The sequence below is a fragment of the Phascolarctos cinereus genome, unplaced genomic scaffold, assembly GCF_003287225.1.
Source record: "Phascolarctos cinereus isolate Bilbo 61053 unplaced genomic scaffold, phaCin_HiC Scaffold_9;HRSCAF=440, whole genome shotgun sequence".
Classification (NCBI taxonomy): Eukaryota; Metazoa; Chordata; class Mammalia; order Diprotodontia; family Phascolarctidae; genus Phascolarctos; species Phascolarctos cinereus.
Genome location: NW_027556402.1, coordinates 136,809,306 through 136,827,974, shown reverse-complemented (window position 1 = coordinate 136,827,974; position 18,669 = coordinate 136,809,306). Strand labels below are relative to the sequence as shown.

General features: G+C 37.0%; 1 pseudogene; it reads left to right on the top strand.

Annotated features, from left to right (window-relative positions):
- The first annotated feature begins 2,257 nt into the window (after positions 1 to 2,257).
- Positions 2,258 to 17,801, top strand: LOC110217451 (developmentally-regulated GTP-binding protein 2 pseudogene; annotated as a pseudogene).
- Positions 17,802 to 18,669: the final 868 nt, after the last annotated feature.

Genomic DNA, 18,669 nt, shown 5'->3' with positions numbered 1-18,669 from the left:
TGACCCCCAGAACTAAACTGAACATTCTAGATGTGGTCTGCCCAAATCAAAGTAAAGTTGTACCCATCTTTATTCTGATGAGAATATCTTGGTTTATATAGTTTTTCAGGCCTGCATTGTCTGCATCCAGTCAACAGCAATCTGTGGCAAATAAATAAAAATTAATTAACTAATGAGCTGCTAGTTCTTATATAAACAAGTTATTACTAGAGCCTACATAATCTCCAAGATTTGGTGGTCACAAAGGCATTGCATTAAAATGTAAAGTCTCAAACTGTTTAATAAGGATGAATTGACTTGAGTGAGGGCCTTGTCAGTATATTAGCCAAAATGGAGGTTCTTGGACAAAAAAAATCTTTAAAATGATGTTGTTCTCTCTCTACTCTTCTTATCACAAGCTATATCATGGGTTCTTCATCTTGGAACTACAAACTTCAGGGGATCCAGGAGCTTCAATTAAAAAAAAATACGAGGTCCTTTTAGTAACTGCTAAGTGAAATTTGACATTTCTCCCAATTATTGAAAAAGAACATTCATCTGAGAGTATTTATCAGTTTCTACAGATTGCTGAGAGTATTTCTGACACCAAAGGGTTAAGTGCTAATGCCCTTCATGCTACATGGTTTACTCTTTCTAATTCCTAGCCAAGTCCAGTTTGATGGCTGGGATCAGGTGCCAAGCCGTGATTTGTACTGTCTCAGGTAAAACTTTATAACTAGAAGGTATGTAGAATTTAGCCATTACTGACAAATTAATGAGTGAATTCATGATCACCTGTTCATATTTCACAACTGTATGTGCCAGCCTTTTCATCAAGGCTGGCTATAATATGTGCCAACCTGAGCTTGGGAAAGGGCAGCTCTGTGTACTTTGATCCACTTTTAGAAACCCACATTTACCTGAATTGTAAATTAATCCGTGAGATATAACCGGCCCATCCTCTTTATGAAATGTGTGCCTATCCAGATTATCTTGTTCTTATTATAAAAAGATGTCTAGGAAAGCAGTTCCCAGTTTGAATCTTGGGTTGCCCCCCCAGAGGCCAGCCCCGCCATACCTTTCTGCTTTGGTGTTTTAATAAACTCCTTTTTAACTTTTTCTTTGTGGGTTTTGCTTCAGTGCAAAGTGTCAAGACCCAAAACACAGAATTTTTCTTTTAACAAAGGGACTTGAGAGATCATCTAGTTCAACCTTCTCTCTCTGTCTCTGTCTCTGTCTCTCTCTCTCAACAAAAGAGGAAATTGAGACACAGACTTTAAGTAACTTGTCATTAATCACATATTGAACTCAGACCAGAATTTAAACCTAGTCCATCTAAATCCAAATCCAGATTTTTTGCACTAATCCAAATTGGTTACCAGCAATTCCTTCCCAAGGCCTTCCAGAAGCATTCCTGGTTACCTTCTTATGTTGTTCATCCTTCATCTTTGAAACCAATGACATCAAGGGATGAAGTCTTGACTCAGGAGTGAATTGGATTTAAATGAGACAGAATTGCACAAAGCCTAATGGCCTCACTTTCTCTTCCAGAGTTATTTAAATCCAGTGGCAATGTTGAGGTTTAGAGGTTTAGGGGTTCTGGCACCCCAAAATCACAAGCCATAGGCCCTGCCTGAATGAATTCAACTCTAGCCTTCTTTCAACCAAAGGCAAGGTTTATTAAAGATCTGTCACAGCTGCCAGACTTTTAAGGAATCTAATCATTAGTGGGCTATTGGCTAGATTATAGGAATCTTAATGGAGACAAGATGGACCTTTTATACAGAAAAACTGTGGGAGGGATCTAGGAGTGGCCAAGTAGTTTGGGGTGACTGGAGCAGGGGTCTGGGAGAAGGGTTATTTTAATGGGAATAGTTGGTAAGCTGGGGTGACCAGAGGAGGGGCCTAGGGAGGATCTTGATGGGAGTTGCTGTGATGTCAACAATGGGGTCTAGATAGGATGAAGGGTGGGAACTGTCAGGGTGAGAGGGGTTTGGAGGTATAGGGATGTAACAGACAAAGAAGGGCTGGATTTGATTAAGGGTAACAGAGAATTAGGAGATTAGATTTAGGTGGTAGTGAAAGGCCAGTTGATAGGATTATACCCTCAAGCAAATACTAGAGACTTCCTTGATCACATAGGAGAATTCAAGAGTCCCATAGACAAATGGGACCCAAATTCTTTTTGGGGTGAGGGACAAATGTCTTGGCTTGGGCCTGTACCACATAAGCAAGACTGGCAATGGCCTTGGAGACAGCACCTGCTTTAGCCACCTTCATGGCCTTCAGAACAAATTGGTCTCAACAATCCATTCCTCCAGGGAAGTTTCACATTCTTGTGGCAGACTTTCCCCCTAAGTCACCTACAGATCTGAGGCCTCTTGGTTACTCTCAACCTAGTTTAACACATCTGTGTGGATATTGCATGTGCTACATCTTCTTGGAGCCACAGGTGAGCGTTGAGAGAACTGTGGACATCAAAGGTGAATGAGCTGCCTTGAAAAGGGTTAATCAAGCTCACAACTAGCCCTCCCTGAACAAACCCCCTACCTTCTTCTACCAATCTTCAAGACTCAACACTAGACCCACCTTTTGCTATAATGATATAGATTTAATTTTGACCTAAGGCTAGACATTATTGCTGGTCTGTTATGGTCTGATGGTGAATTGTCTGAAAATTTCAAGAAAATCCTTGAGAACTCAAGTTTTAAATAGAGTGACAAATTGTCTTAATGCTGTTTCTCTCTGCAACTTTGGATAGTCCAGCATGGCTTGAAAGACTCTACTTCGTTTGGCAAGGAAATGATCAAACACCCCAATTTATTATTAATCTTTTTTTTTAAACATTGAGAATTTCTCAGACAAATGAAGTGGGATTATTCAAATCTCCCAAGGGAATTGGAGGAAGAAACTGTGCATTTTCTAAATCCTTTCCCATGCATTCCCTCAGGGGACAAGAATCTTATTGAGAAGGGAAAATAGGGGAAGGCCCTTGCACAAGCTGAAAATAGAATTAATTTTCTTTTTTAAAGGTATAGTCATAGTCTAATGCCTATTTTTTCCCTCTACCCCTCTCTATCCTTTTTAAATTTAATAGGCTTAATTTGAGTCGTAATAGTCATCTTTTTATAGAATCCTATAATCTTATGACTTTAGAGACTGTTTACTATAACCCTCTCATTTTAGAGATGAGAAAACGAAGTCATTTACAAAGGGCACACAGAAAGTTTTTGGCAAAAATAGGAATCTGAAGCAAGACTTTCTACCTCCTAATCCATCAAAAAACTCATAGTGGTCCTAATACAAAATGCTGTGTTAACAAACTATATTTGCACCTACATTATTACATATACATAGTAGGAGCTTAATAAATCTTTAAAGATCATTCACTGATTTTAGCTTTTTTTTACACCCTATTTTTATGCCAGCAATTATACAAATATAATTAATGCCATACAAATTGAATTTTGACTTCAGATTTAGCTTAGTCATGACAATAAAGGTGTAAAAATTGTAACCAGTATTAACTCCTAGACATTGTCTTTATTGCCTCCTTCACCAACCTCCCAAGGAGAATATTTTAGGTTACTGAAAACCTACAATATTTGCATGATTTCTTCTCTTTCCTTTAAAACTTTCAAACTGTACACAAGCTAGGAACATATGGGTTTTGTGGAAGCAATTTTTCTTAATTCTTCTAAGAAATTGCCAATTAAGATGTGATTATAGAATGGTTAAAAAGGAATTGCCACAGAGGAATTTCCAGATGGCCATGAGAAGTAACTAGTGATGGGTGAAGCTTAAAACACGTTGATAATCATGTGCAATTGACAAAGGTGGGCCTATGCCTCCTTCTTGAGGACTTTGGTCTAGTTTTATGTTTATTAAGTCTGCTGTGGAGTTTTTGTTTTGTATATGTATGAAGTCACAGTTCTATATTCCAAATCTTTCCCAACCACTCAGAGTCCAGATTTCCCACCTAATGTGATAGATTAACTCTTGTTAATATGTTGACTAGTTGTTATGAGATTTATTGATCTATTACCACTCTCTTGTAATCTTAATATTTTCATGTGGGCTTTAGGAAACAATGATTTAACCAAAAAAAGTGACTGAAAGAAGAAAAGTTTCAGGGAACATTAAAGGGCAAGTGATCCTTTTAATGTCCACTAGATCACTCTATTTGGGTTACCTTCTATGTCATTTATTTGTGGGGTCAGTTTAGCAGTGACTGTGGAGGAATTATGATCATTGATTTTGTGAACATAGGCTCTATAATGCTTGTACTAACTTATTAAATATGTTAGAGATTCTTTTTTTTTTTTTGCACAGGGGAACCAGATAATCGAATAGAACAACAGCTAGCCAATGAGGAGGACTTCTAATGCCTAAGGCTGCTTGATATACCAACAATCCTTTGCAGTGACTGAGAGTGAACCCAGCTGGACATGCAGAAAATCAGCATCTCGAAAGCCAATTAAATATATACCAGCTGTGAAGCGGACCCTGAGCCATCTGGTAGTTTATGGACCTGTAAGAGACATCCTTATCTTCAGAGACTCCCCTAACTGTTGGTTATGGGATTCTTGCACACATTTTGCTTTATGTTTTTTGGAGAAATCCTTTTATCTTACTGCCTGTGGTCAAGCTTTGAATTGTAGGCTGCTTATCACCAAGAATGCCTTCTAATGTATCAAAAGACCACAACTCTGACACCTGGAATTCCTCATTTGCCTTTTTTACCTGGATACCCTCTCCACTTGGGAATGGGGCTTCCTGCCTACAATCTCCCCAAACTCCTGCCTTTTATTCTTCCTTTGTTTAAAAAAAGTATAAATGCCTAACTCCTTCCAATTCTTCTTTGAACAAGTAAGAACACTAACTCACTGTAACAACTTGTAAGCTTCTTCTTCTCAGGTAATAAATACATTTGTAATCTGTGTAATCTGTGATCAGACATTGGTTCATTCCAGATCCCCCTTTTTGAATCTGGGCTTTCTTCCATTTTACAGTTCACAGGTGTTTTTCTTTAACAATTTAGAGCAGAAAGGGATATTAGAAGGTCAACCAGTGCAAATTTCTCATTTTACAAATGGGGGAAATGATACCCAGAAAGATAAGTGACTTGGTCAAGGTAGTGAAGATAGTAAAGTGCAAAGTTAGGATTTGATATTCGTCCCTCTAACTCTAAAGCCAGGCCATTATACTCTGACATTTAAAGAAACCAGAAACTATGGAAGAGTAATTGGTTGTCAGAAGGAAAATTATTTTTGAGTATGTCAAATTTGATGTAATAGTGGGTCATACTGCCCAGCAGTTAGGAATGTGGAACAAAAGTTCAAGAAGAGAGAGGTAAGGGCTGAATATATAGTGAATTGTTGAGTGGTGAAAGCAGAAGTCCTGAATATAAATAAAATATTGGCCGGCATATAATAAGAAAAGAGGGCAGAATGCCAAGGACTGAATATCCCCATCTTTAGGAACTGGAAAGAGACAACAGATACAATGAAGGAAATATTGAAATAAAATCAGAACTTTGTAGTTTGTCACAGAAGCCAAGGGGAAAGAAAACATGGTTAACATTTCTGAATGCTACCAAATAACAGAAAAAATAACTAGTAGATCCATTAGATTGTCACGGCATACAAAACATTTCATTATTACAAACCTGTGACCTAGGTAATAAAAGTTTTTATCTCAATCCACAAGTATTTATTTAGCACCTCCTTTGTTCCAAGAAATGTGCTAGGTGCTCAGGATACAAAATCTCCTCCCACTCCCCAAATAAAATAAAATTAAATGATTCTTCTCCCCCCACCAAAACAAAAGGTTCAGAGATGTCAAGTAAATTCTCGATATTGTATAATTACTAAGTGTCTGAGCTAGGACTCAAACTTAGGTCGTCTGACTATAAATGCTATACTTCTTCAAGTATACAGTATTGAGTATGTGACTTTAGAAAAATGTCTTTGAATTTAATAATTAGAAGTTCATTTCTAATAAAATTATTTTCTTTCATCCAAATTTTTAAAATTTTAAGTTGAATTCTAAGGCCTTTTTTATTTTACAAAGCATCTTGATAATCTATTTTTACTTTATGCTGTAGGTTAAATAATCTTCTCTAAAAACAGCACAAAAATTGTCTTCATATTAAGAAATATCAATGTTTCTTCTTATTTTAAATTACAATATTCTATTGCTTACATGAGTCATTTAAAGAGGTAACCACAACATTTTAATTCATTTTGATAGCATTAAGCGCCTAATATGTATGAAACTGTACTTTTAGAGAACAGGACTGAGGGATGAGAAAACTACTACAGCCTAAAATGAAGGTTCAACTCCTGTTTCAATCTACAATGTTATAATGCTATTCAACTATAATTTAGACAATTTCTTAAAATATTTAAGGACAATTATGAAAATGAGTTCTCACGTATAAGTCTGAGGCCTCTTAGATATCAAAGAGATGAAACGAAAATTGGTTCTCTTATTTTACCGCCCCATTGAGAATTTATTTTATTTAAATTTATTTGTTTTTAGTTTTTAACAAACACTTCCATAAGATTTTGAGTTTTAAATTTTCAACCCTTCACTCCCCATTTCCCTCCCTAAAACAGTGTTCAATCTGATATAAGCTCTACATATACATTCCTATTAAACATTTTCACATTAGTCATGTTGTAAAGAAGAATTAGAACCAATAGGAGGAACCACAAGAAAGAAGAAACAAAACAAAACAGAAGGAAAAAAAATACCAAAGAGTATGCTTTGATCTACATTCAAACTCCATAGTTCTTTTCCTGGGTGTGGATAGCATTTTCCATCAGAAGATGTTTGGAGATGTCTTAGATCTTTGCATTGCTGAGAAAGGCTAAATCTATCAAAGTTAGACATCACACAACTTGGCTGTTACCATGTACAATGTTCTCCTGGTTCTACTCACTTTACTCAGCATCAGTCCAAACAAGTCTTTCCAGGCTTTTCTGAACTCTACCTGCTCATCATTTCATATAGTGCAATAGTATTACTTTACATTCATATATCACAACTTGTTCAGCCATTCCCCAATTGATGGACAGCCTCTTAATTTCCAATTCTTTTCCACTACATAAAGAGCTGCTATAAATATTTTTTGTACACATGGGTCATTTTCCAATTTTTATGATCTGTTTGAGAGACAGCCAAAGAAGTGGTATTGCTGGGACAAAGGTTATGCACATTTTCATAGCCCTTTGAACATAGTTCCAAATTGCTCTCCAAAATGGTTGGATCAATGCATAACTCCACCAACAATGGATTAATGTTTGAATTTTCCCACATCTTCTCCAACATTCATCATTTTCCCGTTTTGTCATGTTAGCCACCCTGATAGGCATGATGTGGTACCTCATGTTTTAACGTTTTAATTTGCATTTCTCTAATCAATAGTGATTTCCAGCATTTTTTTCACATGACTGTAGATAGCTTTAAGTTCTTCACCAGAAAACTGCTGTTCATATCCTTTCACCATTTATCAATTGGCAAATGAATTGCATTCTTATAAATTTGACTTAGTTCTCTATATATTTTAGAAATGAAGCCCTTAGAGCGTGGAGCCAAGATGGTGGAGTGAAAGCAGTGACTTGCTTGAGCTCTCCCCTAAACCCCCTCCAAATACCTGTAAAAAAAATGGCTCTAAACAAATTCTAAAGCAGCAGAACCCACAAAAAGACAGAGTGAAACAAATTTTGAGCCCAAGACAACCCAGATGGTTGATTAGAAAGGTATACCATGCAAGCCTGGGAGAAGAGTGCAGTGTGGTGTGAGTGCACAGGCCACAGCGAACCTGGAGCAAGCCTCAGAGGACTGAATCTATGGCAGCTGTGGAGGTTTCCAGACTTCTCAATCCATGAACACCAAGAGCAACTGAGAAGGCCAGTGGGAAAGGTCAGTTTCTGCGGTGCTGAGAATGGAGTGAGCGGTCTCAGGTCCAGTTCCCCCCAGTGTGTGAAGCGCAGGCCCAGGGGGCAGCAGCTGGCTACAGAGCTTCTGACCCACAGACTGAGGGGGAATTGAGTGGCTGATCAGAGGGGGATTGCAGGGATCTCTTTGCCAGTGCTGAGGAAGAAAACTCTTGCTTTCCAGTGCTTGGATCTGGGTCACAGTTCTGGGCAATGGTCCTGGTGTGAGGAGGAGTGCTGGCATGGTAGAGCTTGGAGTGGTCACAGAGAGAAAAGCCTCCTAACAGTTTCAGGGTAGAAAGGATTGCTTGTGATAACTAATACATCAGAGCACAGGCCAAGAAAGGAGTAAAACACCTTGTGCCTTATCACAGCACTTCGGAAGAACTGAAAATTTACAAGTCCCTACAAGTATCTCTGAAAACAGTTGTACAAACCTCTGAAGCTTGGGACAGTACATTCTCCACATTGGAAGCAGACTCTTACCTTAACAAAGAGTTTAAAATTGAAGTAACTGGCCAGAATCATGAGTAAGCAGTGCAAAAAGAGTCAGACTGTATTATCTTACTTTGGTGACAAAGAAGATGAAAACATACAACTAGAAGAAGACAACAAAGTCAAAGCTTCTACATCCAAAGCCTCCAATTAAAATATGAATCAGTCCAAGGACTTTGAAGAGCTCAAGAGAGATTTTGAGAAGCAAGTAACAGAAGTACAGGAAAAACTGGGAAGAGAAATGAGAGTGATGCAAGAAAATCATGAAAAACAAGTCAACAGCTTGCTAAAGGAGATCCAAAAAAATACTGAAGAAAATAATACCTTAAAAAAAAGCCTAACCCAAATGGCAAAAGATATCCAAAAAGCCAATGAGGAGAAGAATACCCTAAAAAGCAAAATTTGCCAAATGAAAAAGGAAGTCCAAAAGCTTACTGAAGAAAATACTTCCTTAAAAATTAGAGTAGAGCAGTTGGAAGCTAATGACTTTATGAGAAAGCAAGACACTATGAAACAAATCCAAAAGAATGAAAAAGTAGAAGTTAACGTGAAATATCTCATTGGAAAAACAACTGACCTAGAAAATAAATCCAGGAGAGAGAATTTAAAAATTATGTGACTATCTGAAAGTCAAGATCAAAAAAAGAGCCTAGACATCATCTTTCAAGAAATTATGAAGGAAAACTGCCCTCATATTTTAGAACCAGAAGGCTAAATAGAAATTGAAAGAAAACAGGCATCTCCTCCTGAAAGAGATCCCCAAAGGAAAACTCCCAGGAATATTGTAACCAAATTCCAGAGTTCCCAGGTCAAGGAGAAAATATTACAAGCTGCCAGAAAAAAAAAGAATTCAAGTATTACGGCAACACAGTCAGGGTAACACAAGATTTACAGCTTCTACATTAAAAGACCACAGGGCATGGAATATAATATTCTGGAGGGCAAAGGAGATAGGATTACAACCAAGAATCACCTACCCAGCAAAACTGCGTATAATCCTTCAGGGGAAAAAAGGGTCATTCAGTGAAATAGAGGAGGTTCAAGCATTCTTGATGAAAAGACCAGAACTTAATAGAAAATTTGACTTTCAAATACAAGACTCGAGTGGAACATGAAGAGGTAAACAGGAAAGAGAAATCATAAGAGACTTATTAAGGTTAAACTGTTTACATTCCTGCATGGAAAGATGATATTTATAACTCTTGAGACCTTTGTCAGTATTAGGGTAGTTGGAGGGAAAAAATTATATGTATGTATATAGGTAGATAGACAGATAGATAGATAGATAGATAGATAGATAGATAGATAGATAGATAGATAGATGGGGGCACAAGGTGAGTTGAAGTTCAAGGGGTCATATCTGGAGAATAAAATTAAGAGATGAGAGAGGATTATATTAGGGGAAGAAGAAAAGGAAAGGTAGAACAGGGTAGATTATCTCACAAAAAAACAGAAAAGAAAAGGCTCTTAAAGTGGAGGGGTAATGGGGAAGGTGAGAGGGAATGAGTGAATCTTATTCTTATCAGATTTGGCTTAAGGAGTGAATAACATACCCGTTCAATCGGGTATGGAAATCTGTTTTACCCTACAGGAAAATAGGGGGACAAGGGGACAAGAGAGCAGGGTGACGATAGAGAGGAGGGCAGATTGTGAAAGGTGGTAATCAGAAGGAAATGCTTCTGAGGAAGGACAAGGTCAAAAGAAAGAATAGAATAAATGGGGGAGGAGGATAGGTTTAAGGGAAATAGAGTTAGTTTTTCACAACAAGTCTGCTATGTAAGTGTTTTGCTTAACTGCACATGTATAACCTACATTGAGTTGCTTGCCTTTTTCATGAGGGTGGGTGGGGAGGGTGGAAGGGAGAAAACTTGGACCCCAAAGTTTTAAAAACATATGTTTAAAAGAAATGTTTTCACATGGAACTAGGAAATAAGAAATACAGGAAATGGGGTATAGAAGTCTCTCCTGCCTAGAGAAAAATAGAAGAGGAAGGGCATAAGAGAAGGTGGGGGTAGAGATATAGGAGAGGGCAGCTAGCGGAAGGGGTATTCAGAATGCATGACATTTTGGGGTGGGGGGAGGGATGAGGTGGGGAGAAAATTTGGAACTCAAAATCTTGTGGAAGTAAATGATGAAAACTAGAAATAAATAAATTTATATTGAAAAAAAAAGGAAATGAGGCCCATAGACACTGGTTGTAAAAATTCTCTCCTAGTTTTCTGCTTACCTCCTAATTTTAGATGCATTGGCTTGGTTTGTGCCAGAATTTTTCAATTTAATATAATCAAAATTATCCATTTAGCATTTTGTAATGTCTTATAACTCTTGTTTAGTCACAAATTCTTCTGTTCTCCATAGATTTGATAGGCAAACTATTCTTTGCTTTCCCAGTTTGCTTATAGTATTAGCCTTTATATCGAAATTGTGTGCCCGTAGTGACTTTATTTTGTTATATATATATATATATATATTGGTGTAAGATGCCCAATTTCTGTCATATTCTTTTGCATATTTCCAGCAGTTTTTGTCCAATAGTGAGTTTTTTTCCCCAAGCTGGGGTTTTTGGATTTATTAAACAGTAGATTACTATAGTCATTGACTACAGTGTACCTAAAATATTCCACTGATCTATCACTCTATTTTGTAGCCAGTACCAAGTAGTTTTGATGATTACTACTTTATAATACAATTTAACATCTGGAACATCTAGGCCACCTTTCCTAGCATTTCTTTTCATTATTTCCCTTGATACTCTGGACCTTTTCTTCTTCAAAATGAAACATTATTTTTTCTAGCTCTATAAAATAATTTTTTGGTGGTTTGATTGGTGTAGAGGGCCAGCTTTGGGAAGTTGTAGGGCTTAGGCCAGCCCGGGTCTTACCTATAGTTTGTACTAAGCCTGACAGCTGTGAAACTCAGGATGGCTGCTCACCACCCTCCTATTCCATTTCTTGAGAACAGGATGTAAGAAGGGAGGAAACGGATGGGGTACAGGACAGGACGCAGGAAAGAATGTAACAGACAAGGTACAAGGAAGTAAGGAAATCACTTAATTAAATGTGTACTTTTCATGAATAATAATATTACTGTTACTTGATCCAGTACTATATAAGCCTGAGCCCTCAGATCAATAAACAGAGTTTGTTCTTCACTGCTCTCACCTGGCCCGTGATTCTTTCTCTCTTCACACTCTGCCGGCATCAGACCACAGCCAGGGACACAGGGGCTCTGGTCAGATTGGTATGGCACTGAATAAATAAATTAGCTTAGGCAGAATTGACATTTTTATTATATTGGCTGGGCCTGCCCATAAGAAACTCATTTTTTTTCCAGGTATTATTTGTGTGAAAAGTGTTTTGTAATTGTGTTCAAATTGATACTGGTTTTGCTTAATCAGGTAGACTCCTAAATATTTTATAATGTCTACAGTAATTTTAAATGAAATTTCTCTTTCCATATCTTGCTGTTGGACTTTGTTGGTAATATATAGAAATGCTGATGGTTTATGTGGGTTTGTTTTATAGCCTACAACTTTGCTAAAGTTGTTTATTATTTCAAGTATGTTTTTTACTTGATGTTGTAGGATTCTCTAAGTAAATCATCATGTCATCTGTGGAGAGTGATAGCTTTGTTTCTTCTTTGCCTATTCTAATACCTTCAATTTCCTTTTCTTCTCTTATTGCTAAAGCTAATGCTTCTACTACCATATTGAACAACAGTGGTGATAATGGACAGCCTTGTTTCATCCCTGATCTTATTGCAAATGCTTTTAGCTTATCCCCATTACATATAATGCTTGCTGAAGGTTTTAGGTAGATATGGCTTATCATTTTAAGGAAGAATCCATTTATTCCTAGGCTCTCTAGTGTTTTTAATAGGAGTGGGTGTTATATTTTGTCAAAAGCTTTTTCTTCATCTATTGACATGATCATGTGGTTTCTGTTAGTTTTGGTGTTGATATGATCAATTATGCTGATGGTTTTCCTAATATTGAACCAGCCCTGCACTCCTGGCATAAATCCTATGTGGTCATAGTGTATTATTCTTGTGATAAGTACTTGAAATCTATTTGTCAATATTTTATTCAAAATTTTTGCATCTATATTCATTAGGGAAATAGTTCTATAATTTTCTTTTTCTGTTTTGACTCTTCCTGGTTTAGGTTTCAGCACCATATTTATACCATAAAAAGAATTTGATAAGACTTCTTCCTCACCTATTCTCTAAAATAGACTATATAGCATTAGAATTAATTGCTTTTTAAATGTTTGATAGAATTCACTTGCAAATGCATCTGGCCTTGCAGATTTTTTCCTAGGGAGTTCATTAATGGCTTGTTCAATTTCTTTTTCTGACATGGGGTTATTTAAGTGTTTTACTTCCTCTTCTATTAATCTGGGCAATTTATATTTTTGTAAATATGCATCCATTTCACTCAGACTGTCAAATTTACAATTGGGCAAAATAGTTTCGATTTATTGTTTTAATTTCTTCTTTGATGATGTTGAATTCACCCTTTGCATTTTTGATAATGATAATTTGGCTTTCTTCTTTCTTTTTAATTAAATTAACCAAAGGTTTACCTATATGATTTTTTTTTCATAAAATGAGCTCTTAGTTTATTAGTTTAATAGTTTTCTTAATTTCCATTTTATTAATCTCTCCTTTGGTTTTCAGTATTTCTAATTTGGTGTTTAATTGAGGATTTTTAAGTTGTTCTCTTACTACTTTTGTTTTAGTTGCATGCCCAATTCATTGATCTCTTCTTTTTATATTTTATTTATGTAAGCATTTAGAGATATAAAACTTCCCCTAAGAACTACTTTGGCTGTATCCCATAAGTTTTGCTATGTTGTCTCATTACTGTCATTCTCTTGGATGAAGTTACTGATTGTTTCTATGCTTTGTTGTTTGACTCATTCATTCTTTAGGATTAGATTATTTAGTTCCTAATTAATTTTTAGTGTATCTTTCCATTACCATTTATTACATATGATTTGTATTGTATCATGATTTGAAAAGGATGCATTTAATATTTCTGCCTTTCTTCATTGGATTGTGAGGTTTTTATGCCTTAGTACATGGTCAATTTTTGTGTAAGTACCACATACTGCTGAAAATAAAGTATATTCATTTCTTTCCCCATTGAATTTTCTCCAGAGGTCTGCCATATCTAACTTTTCTAAAATTCTGTTTACCTCCTTAATGTCTTTGTTGTTTATTTTGTGGTTAGATTTATCTAGTTCAGAGAGAGGGAGGATGAGGTACCCCACTTGTACAATTTTGCTGTCTAGTTCTTCTATTTTTATTTCTTCCTCTAACTCCCTGAACTTCTCCCCTAATAATCTGGATTATCTTCTACTTGGTGCATATATGTTTAGTAATGATATTACTTCATTGTCTAAGGTGCTTTTTAGCAGGATGTAGTTTCCTTCCTTTTCTCTTTTAATAAGAGCTATTTTTGCTTTTGCTTTGTATGAGATCAGGATTTCTACCCCTGCATTTTTTACTTCACTTGAAACATAATATATGCTGCTCCAGTCTTTTACCTTTACCCTGTGTGTATCCTTGTGTTTCAAATGTGTTTCTTGTAAACAACGTGTTTTAGTATTATGGTTTCTAATCCATTCTGCTATTAACTTCCGTTTTATGGGAGAGTTCATCCCATTCGCACTCATGGTTATGATGACTGTGTCTTTTTCTCCATCCTATTTCCTTCTCCCCCATTTATGCTTTTCTTTCTCCTTTTCTCTCTTTCCCTACTCACTAGAGTTTGCTTTCAACCACCACCTCCCTCAATCTTCCCTTCCTCCTATCATCCCCTTTTATTTTCTTTCCCTTTTCCCTTACTACTTACCTCCCTTTCATCCTGCCATCCTTTTTCTTTCCCCATTCCCCTCTTACTGCCTATATGGCAAGTTAAAATTCTATACCTAACTGATTATGTTATTCTGTCCTTGAGCCAAGTCTTTGATAAGAGTAAGTTCAAGCAATACTCATCTCCCTTCCTTCTTTCCCTCTACTGTAATATGTCTTTATGCCTCTTCATGTGATGTAAGTTATCCTTTTTTGCATCCTCCTTTCCTCTTCTCCCACTAAAATTCCTTCTTACTACTTCATTAGTTTTTTTTTTATCATCACATCAAAATTAACTTAATCCCATTCCCTCTGTCTATGTATATCCCTTCTAAGTGTTGTAATAAGGACACACTTCTCAAGCGTTATTAGCATCATCTTCCTATGTGGGGATGTAAACAGGTTAACCTTGTGGAATAATATTTTTTTTCCCTTTCCTGTTTACCTTTTTATGCCTCTCTTGAGTCTTGAATTTGAAGATCAAATTTTCTATTGAGATCTGGTCTTTTCATCAGGAAAATCTGGGAATCCCCTATTTCATGGAATGCCCATCTCCTCCCCTAAAAAATTATTCTCAGTTTTACTGGGTAGTTGATCCTTGGCTGTAATCCAAGCTCCTTTGCCTTACAGAATATCATATTCCAAGCCCTGATCTTTTAATATAGATCCTGCAAGGTCCTGTGTAATCCTGACTGTGGTTCCACAATATTTGAATTGTTTCTTTCTGCCTGCTTGCAGGATTTTCTCCTTGACCTATAACTCTGGAATTTGTCTACAATGTTCCTCAGCATTTTCAATTAGGCATCTCTTTTGAGAGGTGATCAGTGGATTCTTTCTGTGACCATTTTACTCTCTAGTTCTACAGCCTCAGAGCAGTTTTCCTTATAATTTCCTGAAAGTCTGATTTACAAGCTCTTTTTTTCTCATTGTGGCTTTCAGGTAGATCAATAATTCTTAAATTATCTCTCCTGGATCTATTTTCTATCTATTTGCTAGGTCAGTTGTTTTTCCAATTAAGTATTTTACATTTTCTTCAATTTTTTCATTAATTTGATTTTGCTTTACTGATTCTTGATATCTCATAGAATCATTAGCTTCCAATTGCTCAATTCTAATTTTCAAAGAATTGTTTTCTTCAGTTACCTTTTGTACCTGCTTTCCCATTTTGCCAACTCTACTTTTTAATGACTTGTTATCTACAATTAATTTTTGGCCTTCCTTTTCCAAGCTCTCTTACATACCTCTCATTTATTCTCTGAATTTTTCTTCTACCTCTCTTATTTGATTTTTAAAATATTGACAATGTTGTCCTCTCCTGAATTTGTATTTTGATTTTCCCTCTCACCAAGATACTTTTCTGTGATAGTTGTTTTTCTATATTGCTTCTTGCTCATGTTGTTGGCTTTTTTTCTGGCTTTTAAGTTTGATCTCTGCTTCTGGGACACATGGGGCACTGTCCCAGGCTTCTTGTGCTAGAGGCTATGGGCCTAGTTACTGGAATGCTGAGGTGGTGCTTTCCACTGGTTTGCTGGGATTCCTCCCTTCCTATACTGGTCCCCTTCAGCCACAGCAAGAGGGACCTTTCCAATTAATCCCCCAACCTCATGAGCTAAAAGACTGCTGTATCTAGTCTTTCTGCTGACTCTACTATTTCAGGATTTTTCCTGGGGCAGTATTCTCTGAGTTTTTTAAGGTCAGTAAAAGAGAGTGTGATTACTGCTTACTCTGCCGTGTTGGCTCCCGGAGGTTGATAGAGAATTTCATTATGGACACCAAGGACAAAAAACTAGTGGTCATGCTGATAGATACAAAGTAGTAATGGGGTATCTTGGCCTTGAGTCATTTTGCAGGCCCACTTCATCTAGTGAACTGAAACAAGAGATATAAATACATTTACCATAGGATTTGTAAACTGTCTATATTTCGTATTTGAATTGGGGCCTTTAGAAAATAACGTGGACTACTATGAAAACCAAATTATACATTTATGCAAAGAAATGTTCAGTTATACACCCTCACCTTGCATTTGCTAACTGGATTTACTGAGCCTGCCTGTTGTTAGGGGCCTAGTTTATGCACCTGATAAATGATTGGAATGGTCATAAGGAAATGTATTTCTTGGAGAGAAATCTCTAACGAGAAAAAAAAAGCAAAACAAAGCTGAATTCTTATTTTATTCTCACCAATTTATCTGAACTTTGAGTTGCCTTTAAAATGTTTGTTGAGTCGAAATTAATATTTCAGCAATTTTATAGGGGCAAACTAATATGAAAAGCTCTGTTGTGAATTACTGTATTCTATTGCTACCTTTTTGAAGTGATTTGAGGAGATAAGGTGTAATATAGACATTTAAATTCATTTCAACAAATTTTAAGGAAAAGAGGACAAGTGACTCTAGACTAGAAGAGATAATAGATCTTGTCCTTACTAGCAGCATTTTCTCTGCCATTGCCACTGCCACCACTGCCACTTTGGACATCTTGGAGAAGATTGCAGAGATCAAGGAGATCACTGCACCCAAAAAAACAAGGCTACTGAGTATCTTCTTGGTTTGCTGAAAGCAAAACTTAACCCTCCAAATCTGCCTTCACCAAAGGAGAAGACTTCAATGAGATAAAATCTGGAGATGCCCAAGTGGCACTGATTGGTTTTCCTTCTGTGGATAAGTCACCTTGAGTTTAATGACATTTACAATCACTGTAGCTACATCCTATGTATTCACCACTCTGACATGTATCCCAGGTACCACTGAATGCAAAGGAGTTAATGTTCAGCTCTTAGATTTTCTTGGAATAATTGAAGGTACTGCACAAGGGAAAGGCAGAGGATGACAGGTGATTGCTATGTCTAGTACAACTGATGTTGTCATCGTCATGCTGGATGCCACCAAAGAAGAAGTACAGAGAGCCCTGTCGGAAAAGGAATTGGAATGTGCAGGCATCCATCTCAACAAGCACAGATCCAATATCTAATTCAAGACATAGAAAGCTGGTGAAATCTCCTTCAACTGAACAGTCACACTGAGCAAATGTTTTACAAGGCTAGTGTAGCTCATCCTCCATGAGTACAAAGTCTTCAATGCTAAAGTTTTCTTCCAAAAAGACTGTTCAGCAGATGAGTTTATTGACAACTGAACATACACCACCTACTTGCATGTTTATAACGAAATTGATCACATCTCAATGGAGGAAGTTGATTGCCTGGCATAAAAGCCCAAGATGTTTTCATAAGCTGTGGGATGAAGCTTAACATGGACTTCTTGCTGGAGATACTTTGGGAATACTTGGCCCTGATATGTATCTACACCAAAAAAATAAAAATAGAGAAGTAACACCAGACTTTACAGATACCATTATTCTCTGGAAAGGAGATTCTGTAGAACACATGTGCCACCAGATTCATGGAACACTTGCCAACCAGTTTAAATATGCTTTAGTGTGGGGAACCAGCACAAAATATAGTCCTACAACAGTGAGATTGATATGTACTATGGAGCATGAATATGTCATCCAGATTGTTAAGAAGTAACCATCAGTGCTTGACCCCACCCTAATCCCTAGAGTGGCATCTGATTAATTGTTATTATATACATGCCAAAAAAGGGGAGAAAAAAGGTTGAGGTTGGTGGGAGGGGTAATGTGCCTAAGAATGAAAACCTAGAAAAACCCCATAGTCATATACATATGCTTCCATGAAGCTTGTTCAATAGGAAGATGAGGAAAGACTGAAAAGGAGCCAGTGTGGGCCAGGGGAATTCACACATTATGGGTATTTTCTTCACATTGGAGTGGTAGTCCTAAACTAGTGGATCCGGAGCCAAAACCAGAAATCAGAACTGACCCCATCCCCCTTCCAGACTCTGCTTAGGCTCCCACAGACTATTGACCATGTTACTAAAGTGGACTTGTCACCTGGTCAGCAGCTTTCTTGCACCACTAGCTATATGGAGCTATATGTGCCAAGCAACTTTCACTTGGCAGGGAAGAGGGGGTACTAGGAATTGTGTTGGAATCTGTGTTCTTGTCATTAGGGCCTGTAAGTGTATGTTTCTCTTTCATGGACAACTGGTATGAGAATGGTTAAGAAAGTCTTAGTGTGATGTGCTGAGACTTTTCCCTTCCTGTCATCCCTTCAATGAGATGTTTCATCTCTTAAGAGCTATGACTCCTGGCTTTCTTTATTATACCACTTTGGTACCTGGAGCAAATTTCTGCCCTTTGAGCTCTTTAATATACTTTCTGATCCCTCTCCTATTGCACCAGGCATCCTGAAAGGCCTCCCACACTACCCTGTAACTGGAGGGTCAAAGAGCAGAAATCACCCCTAACCAGCAACAAATAAAGACTCTCCCTCTGGGGAAAAAAAAAGGTAATAGATTTGAACTGGTTAAATCTGA